Source organism: Protopterus annectens, chromosome 7.part0 (assembly GCF_019279795.1).
Source record: "Protopterus annectens isolate FY-2018-M chromosome 7.part0, PAN1.0, whole genome shotgun sequence".
NCBI classification, from domain to species: domain Eukaryota; kingdom Metazoa; phylum Chordata; order Ceratodontiformes; family Protopteridae; genus Protopterus; species Protopterus annectens.
In genome coordinates, this window is record NC_056739.1 from 1615846596 (window position 1) to 1615863498 (window position 16903).

Genomic DNA, 16903 nt, shown 5'->3' on the forward strand with positions numbered 1-16903 from the left:
TATGTTGGTAGTAATAGTCTACACAATCCCAGAACATGTCCAACAGCATGCATAGATAACCGCAATAACACCTTATGTCAGATGTGCAGCACACACATAGCAAGCATACCACAGGCATATATGGAACCATTGTGGCCCTGACAGTGGCATGCAGGTGAATAGTCTGTAACAGGCCAGCAATGATAGTGTCCACACACAGGGAACATGGCTACAAACACATTGCACAAAGTGTGGTACAGTACAATATCTGTCCCACTGGTAGGTATGCTGTAGCCATACCTGTTGAGTTGTGTGTACAGTTTGTTGTCGCTGATATGGTGTGGGGGGTGACAGTGATGTGTATTAAGAACTGTGGTAACCTTGCTGCATGACTTGCTCACACCTGTGTCCATCTTTAAGTCCTTCAGACACGATGTCTCATGGAAGGCTGCCAGCCTACCAATGTCTCATGGAAGGCTGCCAGCCTACACAGCAGTGGAAAATGATATCCTGCTGGATGAACTCATTCATCACAATGCAACCTTGTTTGGCCGGGCTGCCCATGATCAGCAGGAGTGGACCGCCCTGTGGAATGACCAAGTCCACAGGATCAATTATGTTGGACTGCACAACCGCAGTTATGAGCAGGTCCAGCATTATTGTTCTGACCTGCTTCGCAATGCCCGTCAGCATGCTGCTGTAATCCGGGGGGATCACCTCGCCACAAGGGGGGGGGCCATGCCATTCATTCCTCCCTGACACGTGTGGAGGAGCTCCTGGCCAGCCTCATGGCACATGCCCATCTGGCCAGCCACCAACTGCCAGACGCCTTTGTGGAGGTGGGTACCACCCACACACCACCCAAGGAGCTTGCAGGTAAGGCGACAGTGCAAATCTGTAGACCACTGTTGTGTATACATCTGCATTGGTACAGGTAGGTCATGCATATCTGACATGTCATAGATATATTTTGTTGCTGCATAGTAGTGATAAACAGATGTCCATATATGGTAGTATTGTGGAAATGTACTGTTGATGTATTGTAATACTGCACCCACCCTGTAGCACTGTCACAATTGTGGCCACTGACTTTGCATCTCTCACCCTCTTATGTAGGTCCCTCCGGGATACCACCAAGGCAGCAGCCTGTAGCTGGTGAGTATAGTTTATGTAGCTGCTTGCCAATATACCGGGCATGTAATGGTGATGGTATATTCCATGCACACATCTAACACACCTACCCAAAATGCATGCTGTACATGTCCACGTATTGTTGCTGTGAAATGCACGGCATCACAGGGGTGACCATGATAGGGTATTGGAAGGGTATGTCAGATACCTGCATGATAACTAACATCCTGTCAATGCAGAATGTGTCCACAGGGAGTAACATAATGGTGGGAGACATGGCCTACAGTAGGGACATGTTTGGAACAACACCCATATACAGTGCAACACCAGCGTATATACCTGTAGGACAATGGCAGCTGCTGCAGAAATACACTATGGCATAAGGCATCATAGCTGGGACTAGAATGTAACATGTGGTCGTCATGTGCTATGATGCATCTGAAAGGCTGAAAGGGGGGAACTACTTGTTTTAGTAAAAACCCCAAACCAAGAAGGTTGGGGGCCCAAACCCCTTTGGGCCCCAAGGGGGATTTAAGGGTGTGCACCAAAAAGGGGCCCCACCCCCCAATGGGGGGTTGGGTAGGGCACCCCTTTGGTAAAAAGAAAATTTTCCAAAAAATTCCCCCCCCCCCCCCCCCCCCCCCCCCCCCCCCCCCCCCCCCCCCCCCCCCCCCTCCACCCCCCCCCCCCCCCCCCCCCCCCCCCCCCCCCCCCCCCCCCCCCCCCCCCTTTTTTTTTTTTTTTTTTTTTTTTTTTTTTTTTTTTTTTTTTTTTTTTTTTTGTTTTTTTTTTTTTTTTTTTTTTTTTTTTTTTGTTGTTTTTTTTTTTTTTTTTATTTTTTTTTTTTTTTAACAAAAAATTCCCATAAAGGGGGAACCCCCCTGCTTTGGTGAAATAAAAAGGACATATTTTAAAAAACTTTAATTCAGGCTCATGAAATGTTAAGTTTGCATGTGGTCCCTGGCAGATCGGATGGGGCATCATAAAAAGGGTTTTTACCCCCAAGCCAGATGCTCTGATGGTTGTCAGTGGGGATTGGTCAAAAATGGCCCCTGATGTTGAGAACTGTAATCAGACATCAGGCATTCACAAATAAATTTTGCCCAATACCCCAGGTATGTGTTGCTGGAAAACAAAAGGGCTGTGAGCATTAAAGCAAATCAGACAAAACCACATTCAGCAATGGGCAGTACCCCCAAGGTGTGGTGAAAGTACAGGCAGGGTGCAGATCGGGAACAGAAATTTTTCAGGGTGGTGGTTTTGGGAAAGGGGGTTCACCTAGAACAAAAGCACATGCATCACACACATGTATACTGTTGCTAGCATGGATTGACTATAGCTGCACTGCATGCTGTTGGGTACCATATGTTATGCATGTTGACAGGACAGCTGATAGTATAATATGGTCTATAGCATGGAACAGGCATCGAGAGGGAAGGTAGACACCAGGTACACCCTTAATATCGCATTCAGCAAAGAGACCACCTCCAACCCACGTATACAGCACTACAGAGGGATTGGGGAATTACTAGTCAACACCAGGGAGTGTATCCAAATATTACAGTTGTCACATGATAGGCTGATTGAGCAGAATATCTGGCATGTACTGAGCATTACATACACATGACACACCAGTGCATGATATTATGGATAGAACATAGTAGCCCACACACATATAGGGGCCATGATCATGATGTCCGGACATACACAGGGTGAACACTGAATAACAGCAGTGAGGCCATCTAAAACCACTACACACAGGTCAGGCAAGTAATGTAGTAACAGTTCTTGTATTGTGACTGTTTGTGTAGGCATTTAGAGGACTGATATGTTAATGAGTGGTATCAATGTGTGTATGTTAACAAGTGTGATGCAGGATGGGGTACACATGGACATATACTTGGGACTGTCTGTAAAGTCATGAACAGGTAGGTATTACGGAGGTGCGCGTGTGTGTGTGTGTGTGTGTGTGTGTGTGTGTGTGTGTGTGTGTGTACTGTTAGGCAAGTGCATTTATTGTTTTTCCCCACAGGTGGCGAGGTGGGTCAGGGTCCCTCCTGCATGCAATCTGATGTTGGTATCCATACAGACACCGAAGATGATGATAATACTGTTGAGGCACAGGTGGGGTTGTCAGGGGCTGAAACTGTGCCATCATTTGACATCCCCCTTTTAGCCACCCCAACCTTGCACACAGTTTCAGTGCCTATACATATCCCATCACCAGTGGCCATAGTGGAGGGTCAGCTGGCATTTGGTGGCAGTGCACAGGAAAGTGTGGTAACCATGCCTACTGTGTCTGGTCACAGCAGGCATCGCTAGATACCCGGCAGGGCACCACATAGGCAGATGTCCCAGGGTGCTCATGGTAGGGCTGCTGTACATCATGCTCCTGGCAGAGGTGACATAACTGGTACCATAGTACCAGCAGGTGCATGTTTCAGGCTGTCATGGCAGCGCAGGCACTTATGGAATGTTACACCAGATGGGGCCTGAGGCTGCAGAGGGCTACTCTCACATCTGTAAGTGACAACATCCGTGAATTGTCTGGTGCCATCCGTGCTTATACCGGGCTCATGGATAGAGGTGGAGATGATCCCCCTTTCAGCCATGGTTTTCATGCTTAAAAATTTTGGGGGTGTGGCAAGGGCCCGGAGACATAGGCCAGCAACACCAACAGCTGGCAGTCAATGGGATGTGCTAGGAAAAAGGGGCCCCCATAGTGGCAGTACCACCCCAATTTAGGGGGTCCCACACCACACCACAGGGCCAGGGCAGGGGGTCCTGGCCAGTCCCAGGATGACCTGGTACCAGCAGACATTTGTAAAGATAAAAGTAGCACATCAAGGTTACCGGGAGTGCCCATGGAACCCTGGCTGGCACAGTCCACATGTCCATGGCCAGGGGGTGAACTGCACACCCTGCCAGGTAGGTCTGCAGCTGTCCATAAAACCCTGTGTAGGGCAGCCACATGGCAGAACTGTTTTCATGAAACCCACACACTATAAAAAACCCTGGGGTAACCCATCCCCAACACACCCACAGCCCCAAAGCCAGCTCACGGGTAAAACCCCTCCCCAAACACACACCAAATGTATGGCCCACCCTTGGCCTCTGGCAAACCAACATCACACCCCGTGCATATGATGATACCTGTGCCACATCCCTGTCATCCATACCATCAATGCAGGAGCAGGCTAATATGGTTCTGATGCACACAGTAACTGTACTACAGTGTACCACAGTACTGCAGTGTAACATGTTGTAAGGAGTAAAGTGTAATGCATATATGGCAGGTAGTGTAGCCATCCAGCAATGATGCATTATAGCTGTTAGTAACCCTGGTTGATTGCGATTCTTATAATGTTATCCATTTGTGCTGCAGGTGTACATGTGTCAGCACGAGTATGGTCTGCAGTTATATTCCACAACAGGATATGGCACTGTTGTGACACCATGGCTGTGACATATCTGGGATACAGTTGAACACATGTCACAGCTTACTAAAATGGTTATTGCCTGTGCCACATAGACAGGTGACCCTCTGGTGCATGTATATCCTGCAACCTGATGTAGACCCATCCACATACATGCACACTGTTACTTGCCAACACTGGGACTAGCCCCTACCTGGGTATGTAGTGATACTGAAGTATTTTTTACATTGCACACCCCAAAAGGGGGATTCCCAGGTTACTTTTGCAGAACATCCCCAGACATGTACACCCTAATGGGGATGTAATGGGTGTTTTGGACAAAAATGGGGTGACATACTTCATATACACATTAACAGACACATAACAGGCAGACACATCCAGAGACCAGGGCCTATCGCTGCTAACTAACTTGACCCTGTGTCCAATGGGGGTTAAAAGGAAAAGGCCCGGGCCAAACAAAAAAAGGGAAAACTTTGGCCAATAAACCCCCTGGGGCCCCTTGGATTTTGTGGTTTTCCCAAAGTTACCTTGTTAATGGTTGGGGGGTTTTTGGTTTGGGAAACCAAAACCCCGTGGGTTAAAACCAATGGGAAAAAACATAAATCCCCCGGGGGGTTTGTACCCCTTTGGTTTTTTAAAGGGGGGGGGAACAAAGGGTTGAAACCCAAAGCACCCAAAACCCCATTTTTTGGGATAATTTTTTCCCCCCTCCCTAAAACCCATGGACAAAAATTTTTCTCCCAAAAATTTTAACCCCCCCCCCTTTTCAAAACATTTGGGGCCCCGTAAAACTCCCGTTTACCCCAACCCATATTTTAATTAACACCAAAAAGGTTGGTTTTTAAATTTTCCCCAAGGGGTTTTTTAGGGGGGCCATTTTTAATGCCCCCATTTCCACAAAGGGGGCAAAGTAGGGTTGGTTCCCAATTGTTCCCTTTTGCCTCACCTAATTGGGAAAGGCAAAACAAAAAAACTTTTTCCTTTGAAAACCCTATTTGTGTGGCAAATTTGGGTAATTTTGTAAAAAAAGGAAAAAGGGTAATGTTGGCCCTTTGGAAATTTCCCTTGGTTTAACCCTAGAAATATTGGAAAACATTCCCCAACACATCCCCAAACCCCAAAAACTTTGCCGGGAACCACAATGGGAAATCCCATAACCTTTTCAACCCAAAAATTTTTGAAACAACAACGGGTTGTCCCTGGGTCCCCTTCCCAAAAAGGCTCCAATGTGGAAAAATTTGGGGGAAAGGAAAGTTTAAAAACCCAAAGGGTTTTAAAAACAGGGGGTTTAAAATGTTCCCATTAAAAAAGCCAGGGCCCAAAGCCAAAAAAAAACTTGCCCCCTATGGGGCAAATTGGGTTTGTTGCATTGGGTTTGGTAAAAAGGGGGCCCCTTTCATGGAATTTCAAAAAAGTAAAAGGTTTTGGGTTTTGCCTAAAAAAACAAAAAAAAGAACCCACGGGCTAAAAAAACCTTAAAAAAATTTAAAAATTGCCAAAAAAAAAAATTTTAACAAAAATGTTTTTTTTTAAAAAAAAGAAAAAACCAGGGAAAAAGGGGCTTTTTGGGGGGCGGGGGAAAAAAAAGGTGGTCCAAAAAAGGGTTTTTTTTTTGTTTTTTTAACCTTAAAGGGCAAATTTTTTTTTTTCCAAAAAAGGGAAAAAAAAGAAAAATGGGTTTTTGGTTTTAGGGTTTTTTGTGAAACAAGTTTTTCCCTTTTTCCAAACCTCCCGGGTTTGAAAAGCAGGAAATTTTTCCACAGGTTTCTGGGGTTGGATTTGTGAGAATTTAACTTTTGAAAATACCCAAAACCCCCAAATTCCCCTGTTTTCCCTTGGGGTGTTCGTTAACATGTTAAACCTAAAACCCCCAAAGGGTTATTGTTTTTTAAAAGGGAAGACCTGAAAAACCCAAAAGGGCAGCGTTTCCCCTTATTTTAAAATTACCCCATTGGCCATTTTTGGTGCCTACAAAAAAATTTTCCCCTTTTGGTGGTTTTTAACAGCTGGGGACTTGTCATTTTCCCCAATTGGGGCCTTTGGGTTTTCCCTTTTAAACCAAAAATTATTTTGGATAGCCTCTAAAAACACCCTGACAAAAAGGGTCACACTTTGGAAAATTTATCTAAGGTTTTCTGTTTGACAAAAATTTGTTTAAAAAAATTTTTGAAAAAACTAAGGGTAAAGTAAAAAAATGTTTGAAAAGGGTTGTTCCCTTAAAACACCCACAGTCGGATATTACCCAAAGAAAGGGGAAATTCTTTTTGAAATTCAAAAAGGGTTTAAAACAAAACTCAAACCCACTTCCTTGTGCCTGCCCCCCAAGAATACATTTACCATTTTCCTTTAAAATTTGGGATTAAAGTATTCCCCCCTATGATAATACTTTTCCCATGTGAAAAGGGCACTTTACCCCTGGGCTATACCCCTTTGTATTTAAAAAATTCAAAAAAATGGATAAACTTTTTGGGGTACAAAGGCCTTTTTTTCAAACCCATTTCAACCTTGCTTAAATTTTGAAAAAGACAGACAAAAGGAAAACAGTTTTGTAAAAATTTTTTTTCCAAAAAACCACTTTTTAAGATTTTCTTTGTATTTAAAAGATTTTGGGGGTTAATTTGGTTAACCAGCCCCTAAAAAAATGTTTAAAGAAGGTTCACCATTTTTTTGGGCCCAAAATAAAAGGGTTTGACTGAAATTTTTTTTAAACTGGAACCCTAAAAAAAATTGAAAAGCCCCTTTACCCTGTTTAGCATGTTACTTTAAACCTCAAAGCTTTTTTTTTTTAAAATTTTAAACCCACCCCCTTATAATGAAAGTTCCCCAACAAAAAAACACCCTTTGCAGGTTCTTGAAAGGGACCCAAACCCCAAATTTTTTTCACAACATTAAAATTTTTTTAAAACCAGGGAATTTTGTGAAAACTTGTTTTTTAATTTTAGGGGGTTTAAATTTAAAAATTAATTAACAATTGAAAAATTAAATTGTGAGTATTTTATTTTATTTAAACAAAAGGTTGTTTTTTTTCATTTCACTAAGGGGATAAAAATATGGTGATTTTTTTACATCTGGGAGGGTATACACAACCATGAGGTTTACACATGACAGGAATATGGATATATACATATAATAGGTTAATATATGTCTACATGTACATGCACATGTATACTCATACATATGTCTGTATACACATCTGTATAGTGCAACATATATATGGCCATGTGTACATTTCTTCATATGTACATACATACATATATATATATATATATATATATATATATATAGATATAGATATAGGTATATATAGCTATATATGTATGCACATCCTATGTGTACAGATATGCCTCTTTATGTGGGTATAGCTATAGATATCTATAACTATATGTGCATACATATCTATTTTGATATACCTATTACTGTCCATATATATGTAGATATCCATACATATATGTGCATGTGTATCTCAATCTGTATATGTGTAGATACATATTGCTCTGCATATGTATATATCTGAATGTTTATATGTATATATATATATATATATATATATATATATATATATATATATATATATGTACATATACATATCCATCTATGTATGTCTATATGTATATGTGTATATATCTATATAGATATATGGATAATTATATATACATATATGTTCTCCATGTCCTGAACATGGAGTGGAACCCTACCTCAGCCCCAATAGCCCCAACCTCTTAGTACAAGGGGATGTCAGGTATGTATTGCAGGTATATTTGTAGGCTATTGCTACTGTAATAGCAATTGTCTTCACAGACATGGTGTGTGTAGGAGGTCACATCTGCTTTTAACATGTGCGCCATTGGCTACTGACAGACATCCTAAGGACATCATAGTATACTACCACTGCTAGCGCACTAATGCTGCTGTGGACTACAGCAGAGATATGGCCAATATATGTGGACAGTCTAACACACTCTGGTCAGTGCAGAGGTATACACAGAACTCCTTAGTGCAAGATATGTGGACCAAGCCTGACAATGTGGATGTTAACAGCCATGTAGATGGGTATATCACATAAATACTGGTACACATTTGCCCCCATAGGTTATGCATTCAAATACCCCTGTCTGTCCTGACACATAATAACCACTGGTACAGAGGTGCCATGGCCACATACTACCCACTAGTCAGTGACATAAATCTGTACAGCATCCCACTGTTTTGTCTGACATACATGATTGTTATGGTGGCCCGACAGCAGTATATCTGGCAAGTATCTGGACATAACATCTCACTGGGTAAGTACACTAAGTTCCTAGGCATGTAACAAAGCACTGTGCAGACTACAGGCTGACTGCCTCAACACTGGCCTACATTTCCTATGGAGGAATACACATGTACCTGCATATATAGCAGGCTCTACAGGCATGTCACAGCACAGAGTAACAGACACCTGTGTGAAAGTGCATAACCACAACCAATGTGAACACAGCCACAGCCACATATGGTAAGCTAGCATAATATTACAGTATATGGACTATCTGATCAACACCATCCTCATATGTGCCACTCAGACACTAACCCTACATATACTGGGCCATTACACAGTGTGGTCTGATGCCTGTCTGTGGTATGGAACATGTGTGTGTTTGGCCCTACAAACATGTAAGCTGATAAGGTAACATGCAGTAGAGCAGCATGTAACATCAGATGGAAAAGGACCAAGAACAATGACATCTACCACAGTCTGTACACAGGCCAAGGTACATATTCACAATACACACTCTGTCGACAATCACCATAAGTACACTTACCTCAGTACTGTACACATAACCACAGAATGCCCAGGTTATGTCCTCAGATATAATCCATACTATACATAACATGTGTAGCAGTCTGATATCTCACTGTCTTATCAGATATGATGTCAATAAATATGGTGTACAGAACATATGCACCTCTTACTGCATGACATATGCACAAAGTTTGACAGAGTTGTGGCTGGGGGCACAAACACACGGCCAATATTGACATGTTGCTGTGATGACCTCATACATTTACTGTTGTAACAGGGTTTGTTGCAACATATGTCCTATGAGGAATATGAAGACAGTAACTCTCACAGCTGTCACCATCTACTGGCTGCAATCCTCACACTACCTTCTGCAGTTCACAGATAGGTGCTCTGCGGGTACCACAAGAAACAAAAGGCACCACACACTGCCCAGTCCACAGATGACCCTACAGATGGGGGTTTCCTCATAAACATAGCACTGACATGACAGGCACTAAAACATGTAGAACAGCCATATCCACACACACCCTGTTAAACCAACATTACTCTAAATGCAGTATAGCAGCATTTATAGTCTGTAGTCAAGTCAGGCACATCCCCCTCCTGTGTGTTGGCCTGTTTCTGCAGTGAATGTTGTTAGAGGTAAATCCCCAATCCATCTATGATGCTGTTTGCCAAACAACAGATCTAGTTCCTGCTCACAGTGAATGTAAAGGCCCAACACCAACATGATGTTCTTAGATATTGGAGTGTGTTTCTATGCAATTGGCTATGGGAATGTCACCACAGCTGTTCCACATGCAATCAGCTAGAGGAGGGCTGCAATCTGTGCAGAGGCCATCAGCTGATCATGAGCATCACTTACAATACACATGCTGCTGCCTAAGCAAAGCAAGTGTAAGTCTCCACATCCACTAGAGAGGGAGTGAGAGAGGCAGACAGAGGCAAAGATAAGTCAGGGAGGTGTGGGAGAGTAAAACTTAAGCATGTTTGTGTCACACACCTACCAGTGCAGGGTATCAAACCACTGACTGACTATGTATTGCTATCACATGTCTATGCAGTTATTGGATGTGCAACATAGGTTACATGTTGAGGAGCCCTCCAAACATATTTGTGATTGTGAGTGACATCAGCAAAAGTGATATGGTAGCTATATGGTAGGTGTAGTACATGTGCCTGTCCGCATGAACAGGTGTCAGCGTCAACACAGCCACACTTTCACAGGGACCCACACACACTGACACACTTGGCAGGGTCAGGAATATAACTCATCACTAGTTAGATTGCCACAACACAGTACTGTGCAGGTATCATATGCACCACAGGGGGTTATACACAGGTTATATGTGCAAATGGTATGTGGAGGTGTCTGACATCAAACAGCATGCTTCAGTATACCAATGGGGTTGTAGTGAGTGTGAATGTGGTCATAGGCATCATACACCACACACACAGACACAGGGTGCCTGTACTGACATGCATGGGTGCATGGCTTCACGGGTGTGTAGTGGTCAACTGTGCCAGACAGCTATACAAGGCTAGGTGATGGGTATACCTTGGCATCAGGCCACATGACAATGGTCTGCAGTGTGGCTCAGGGGTTTAGTGTCTGTATTTGCCTACACAGTTGGGTATTGTATTCACCATCCAGTCACCTGGGTAACTATTGTGTGTGGCCACTGCTGTACATTGCTTGCCATGTATGTGTTCTTTAGTCCATGACATGGATGGTGTCTGGGATGTGCACACATCCCACATGCATGTACAGTGACATGTGGAACTGTACCTGGGTTGTCTGACCCATGTTGTGCACACAGATTGTTATCATCAGATGTGCCAGTCCTGGCCTCATGTGGCGAGAACTGTTAATGGACAGCAGGTTGACCCTGCACCTATATTGATAGCATGATACAGGTATTCCCTGGTGTCAGTGGCATCTGTCCATACAGGGCATGTGTTTCAGGCATGGTATGTCCTTTGTGGGTCACATTTGATGGCACCACAGGTGTTGCAGGTGTCCAGTGAGGAGCATAGGGAAGGTGCACTGTCTGCATGTACATGCCTACTGGACTGATGGACAGGGTGTCATGCCCTCTGTAGCCCACTGCATTCACACCATGGTTACTATCAGTGGACAATATGCAGGGTACTACCAACATAGCGATTGTTGCCTAGGCAAGTGTGTGTGTGTGTGTGTGTGTGTGTGAGTGTGTGTGTGTATGAGACATGGGTTGAGAGTGTTCTCTGGGTAATGCAAGGGTTGCTAACTTTGTTCACCTGGCCTTGATGTCACATGTAGGGTTATGGATTTGCACCCCAGCCTCTCAGCTATTTCAAATCTGTTATCCCTGTACAGTGGACACTGTGACATCTACTAGGGCCACCATATAAGAAATTTGCAAAACCCACTCCACAATGAGTCCAGTTGTTACACACTCACAGCCACTTCCACACAAGATACGAATGACAAACACAGACACACACACACACACACACACACACACACACACACACACACACACACACACACACACACACACACACACACCTGCCATGTTTGGGATTAGAACTCCTACCTCACTACTTTATTACACTACAGCATTCTGCAGTTACAGGATGTTGCATGAAGATTACTGGAGTACTCCTTCCCCAAAGTTGTATTTCACAGTGAATGACATCAGCAGCCTTGCCAAAGTAGGGCATTTCAATTGTAGTGAGTGTGACTAGCGTAAAAAGCATTGCTCTCTACACAGACAGAGACACACACACACAGTTCCCATGTCTGGAATTAGAACTCCTACCTAACTAGTTTATCACACTACAGCAGTATGCAGTTATAGGATGCGCCACAAAGATCACTAGGCTATACCTTTCCCAAAGGTGTATTTCACAGTGAATGACATCAGCAGCCTTGCCAAAGTAGGGCATTTGAATTGTAGTGAGTGTGACTAGCCTAAAAAGCATTGCTCTCTACAAAGACAGAGACATGCACACACACACACACACACACACACACACACACACACATAAACACAATTGACATGTCTGGGATTAGAACTCATACCTAACTAGTTTATCACACTACAGTAGTGCCCAGTTATGGGACACGCCAAGGAGATTACTGGGCTGCATCTTTCCCAAAGGTGTATTTCACAGTGAATTACATCAGCAGCCTTGCCAAAGTAGGGCATTTGAATTATAGTGAGTGTGACTAGCCTAAAAAGCATTGCTCTCTACAAAGACAGACACACACACACACACACACACACACACACACACACACACACACACACACATACTTGCCATGTCTGGGATTAGATCTTCTACCTAACTAGTTTATTACACTACAGCAGTATGCAGTTATAGGATGAACCACAGAGATTACTGGGCTACACCTTTCCCAAAGGTGTATTTCACAGTGAATGACATCAGCAGCCTTGACAAAGTAGAGCATTTGAATTGCAGTGAGTATGACTAGCCTAAAAAGCATTGCTCTCTACACAGACAGAAACACACACTTAGTTGCCATGTCTGGGATTAGAACTCCTACCTAACTAGTTTATCACACTACACCAGTACACAGTTATTGGATGTGCCACAGACATTACTGGGCTACACCTTTCCCAAAGGTGTATTTCAAAGTGGATGACCTCTGCAGGCTTGTCATAGTAGGGCTATGGGGAGGGCAGTGTCTGTGCATGGGCCACAGCCCATTCATCTAGAGGTTGACAAACCACATGCGGGCACATGCAGGGTTATATTCCACAGGTACGACTATACAGCTGCTAGATAACTACTTCCTTGTACAGTCATGTTGCACAGCTAGCACTTGCACCACATAGTCTGTAATGCTGATGGATACCAGTGGCTAATGTCTACAGTGAGGGACATTTACACCTCATGTGGTTGTAGCCATTTGGCTGTGTGCTGGATGGGACAGGCCTCATAATGGATGGCTCGTTGTCACAGTCACTCTCTTCCACACATCTATGTATGTCTACTTTTGGCTTATTATAATGTGTTATCCTTGGATATATGTCTGTATTCCTATCCACTGTGTGTGCAAAGCATGATTGGTGCATAGTGAGGAGTGCATGCACTAACATCTGCAACTGGCAGATATGTATGGTCCACTGCTGTTTGCAGACATGGGCTTCATTTGTTTAAGTGTGTGAGCATGCCCAGTATGCCCGTCTGTATTGAATGTGTGGATCAATTCCAGGTAGTTTGTACTCCACTGCAGACTTTGTGTTGTACACCTACAGGTAGCAAACAGTTTCTGCAGGGTATCCGTCGATCATTTGGCAATATGGAGACAAACTGTGCAGGGGACAGTGTGTACTGCAGGTGATTGTGTCTGTGCTGCTTCAGCTACATGGTACTGCTGCTAGCAGGGATATTCAGACATGTGTACCATTATACACTGTGATGTTTTCTGTCCTCATGTAATGTCAGGTGGACATTCCTGCTCATAGTGATGTCTTGGGGAACAAGGGTGACTGCAGCTGTGTCCGGTATTGTGGGCAGATGCCTACATATTCATGGTGGGTTATGCCATTCTGGAGGAGGTGCTACAGACACTTGCTGCTGGGTCTGTGTATCCATTTCAGCACCTTGGTACAGTGATGGCAGAGGATCCCGTACTTGTACATCCATCAACATGGCCTTATCATGCTGTGGCAATACCACACAGCTGTACAGATTTGCACAGGTTACCCAGAGGCAGGGGCCATGAGTCAGGGCATAACTCCTATTGTGGTGTATGGGTAGGTATGTAGCCACCCATTTATGTGTTTGCAGCCAAGGATAGTGTGTGCACACAGCTTTGTGTCAGACCTTGCACATTCCATGCTGCCCATGCTCCCCCCCAGTTATTCTATCCTCTTCCATACATTATGCATACATTCTCTGATACTTTCCCAAAGGTTATCACCCCATCATAGCTGTGTGTTGGTGTTGGTCCACAGTTAATGCAGTGGAATATGGTGGATATGTTACTGTGGTTTGTCCACATGGCCTTGCATATGGCTTATGTGGAGTGTGTTATGTTGTTATTTGGGTGTCCATAACATAACATGCATTGGCAGTATGTGTGAGACACATGCCTTTGGCAGAGGCCTGTGAGCCATTAGGTGTTCATGCAGGCCAGATGTGGCAGGCCATTGCATTCTGTCAGTCCTACAGTCTCAGACTGCCATACAGTATATTCCACTGGGGTGACAGGGTAGGTGTGCCAGGTGGTCATGCCGATACCTTCTATCAGTCTTGATCAGGTGGTGTGGATGTTAGCAGGGTGCGACCTACGGCTAGGGACACACCTGCATGGGACACCTGCACTGCATGCTGCATTCTTTCACTATTGGCATATACAGGTGGGGTCATATTGTACCCATTCTCCGCTTCAGGGATATGACCAGAGAGGTACCTGTGGGAGGTGTTTGCGTGAGCTGGGTGCATGTGTGCTATGGACACTACTTGCATCTGACACACAGATATGCATGGAGCATTCCAATTATGCTGCCATGTGCAGGTATATCAGCTGTTTCCCAATACATCAGTCCTACCTCCTTTGTGATCTGCAAGTGTTCAGGCAGAAAACACTGGTATTTCCTACTAAAGGACCAGATAATGTGATGCATACCTGTATGTACAATTCCAAGAGTGTCTCCATTTCACAGTGACACAATATATACTGTATGTCTGGAGTACTTTCCCCTATGTACTGCTTGTTTATCTAGCCAAACAGCCATGCCATGTCAGTCTTTCAGATGATGACACATATTACCACCATACATTTACACTGGCTTACTGCTAGCATGCGTTATACTGGTGGGAATTGTCTTTGGCACTGCAGTTGTGAGGACTTGTCCCTGTCATCAGCAGTAGTGGACAATGGCCACCAGGTCTTCCCTCAACATGCATACATACTGACCACTTTCACACAATATGAAACACACACCAACCTAACACACACATACCTGCATATTGATCAAATGCTACAACCTATCATGCTACCTTGGCCACCTCTGTACGTCTGTGCTCCACTGGTATTATACCTACACATACATGTTACTACATTTCTACATAGGGTTGTGGGGGGCACACCTGACTGTTACAACATGTGTACATCAGATGGGGGGGCACACCTGACCATTACTACATTTCTAAATAGGTTGGGGGGAGCACACCTGACTGTTTCTACATTCCTACACAGGATTGGGGGAGGGGGGCACACCTGACTGTCACTACATTTCTACACAGGATTGGGGGAGTTGGGGAGCGGGCAACCTGTCTGTTTCTACATTTCTACACAGTGGTTGGGAGGGGGCACACCTGACTATTACTACATTTCTACGCTGGATTGGGGGAAGGGGCACACCTGACTGCTTCTACATGTCTACATAGGAATGGGGGGGCACACCTGGCTGTTACTACATTTCTACATAGGATTGTGGGGGGACACACCTGACTGTTTCTACATTTCTACACAGGATTGGGGGGCACATCTGACTATTTCTGCATTTTTTCACAGGAATGGGGGGGCACACCTGACTGCTACTACATTTCTAAACAGGATTGGGAGAGCACAGCTGACTGTTACTATATTTCTACATAGGATTGGGGGGGCACACCTGACTATTTCTACATTTTTACATAAGATGGGGGGGGGTCACACCTGAGACTTGTATACATTTGCTATGACTGTACTGGTATGTCAGGTACTTCATTTTATTCTGTATTCTAATCTATCATGCTGACTAGAGGCATATCAGTGTACTACAGGTCTTAGATTTGATTGACCTACATATTAGTTTCTGACTTCCTACCCTTCAGAACTAACATCCCACTGCCTGACCTGCTGTAGTTCATTGAAGGCAAGTAGCCGAGGTACCACATCTGTATAGTAAAAGAGATCTCAGCTCTACCTGTTTTGGTGTTTTTGTGGTTCATTATTCAATTTTTTGGTGTGTATATAATGTCTGTCTGTGTTGGCCTGGGGGGTTACCCATAGGCATCATTCAGTGTCCATAGCACAGCCTTTGTTTGTGTTTGTGTTTGTCCACACCTGTCCTGCTGGCTGAGACTGTTGTTGGGTATGTGAACCTCCCTGACTGGCATGTGTGAGTCATATTGACACACATGTGGCCCAGCACATTTCCTACAGTGGGTTTTGTTGCCCTGTAAAGTACTGGCTACTAAGGTGACACCAGTATTTGTTACAGATCTCATAGTGCCACTATAGGTGTCTACTATCTGCTGGCATACCATTCAGCCACCCGATTCCCTTGCATGCTCACATCCATACCATAGATACAGGTAACAACACATTCTACTCCATTCGGCAATTGGTAGGTTGAGTGACTTACCTTGTGGGTGTCCCAGTATTGAGGGTGGTGCTGCATGGCTGCCTATGTCAGATGCACATAGTGCACTCCCACACATGGTTGAGCACAGGTAGTGTCATGTTTGGCATCCCTTTTACTGTATGTGTGAAGCAGAGAGAGGTGTCATTCCCTGGGTCCCTCCTGTGTCAGTGTATGTGCTATGCGTTGCCTTTTTGCCAAGGCCAGGG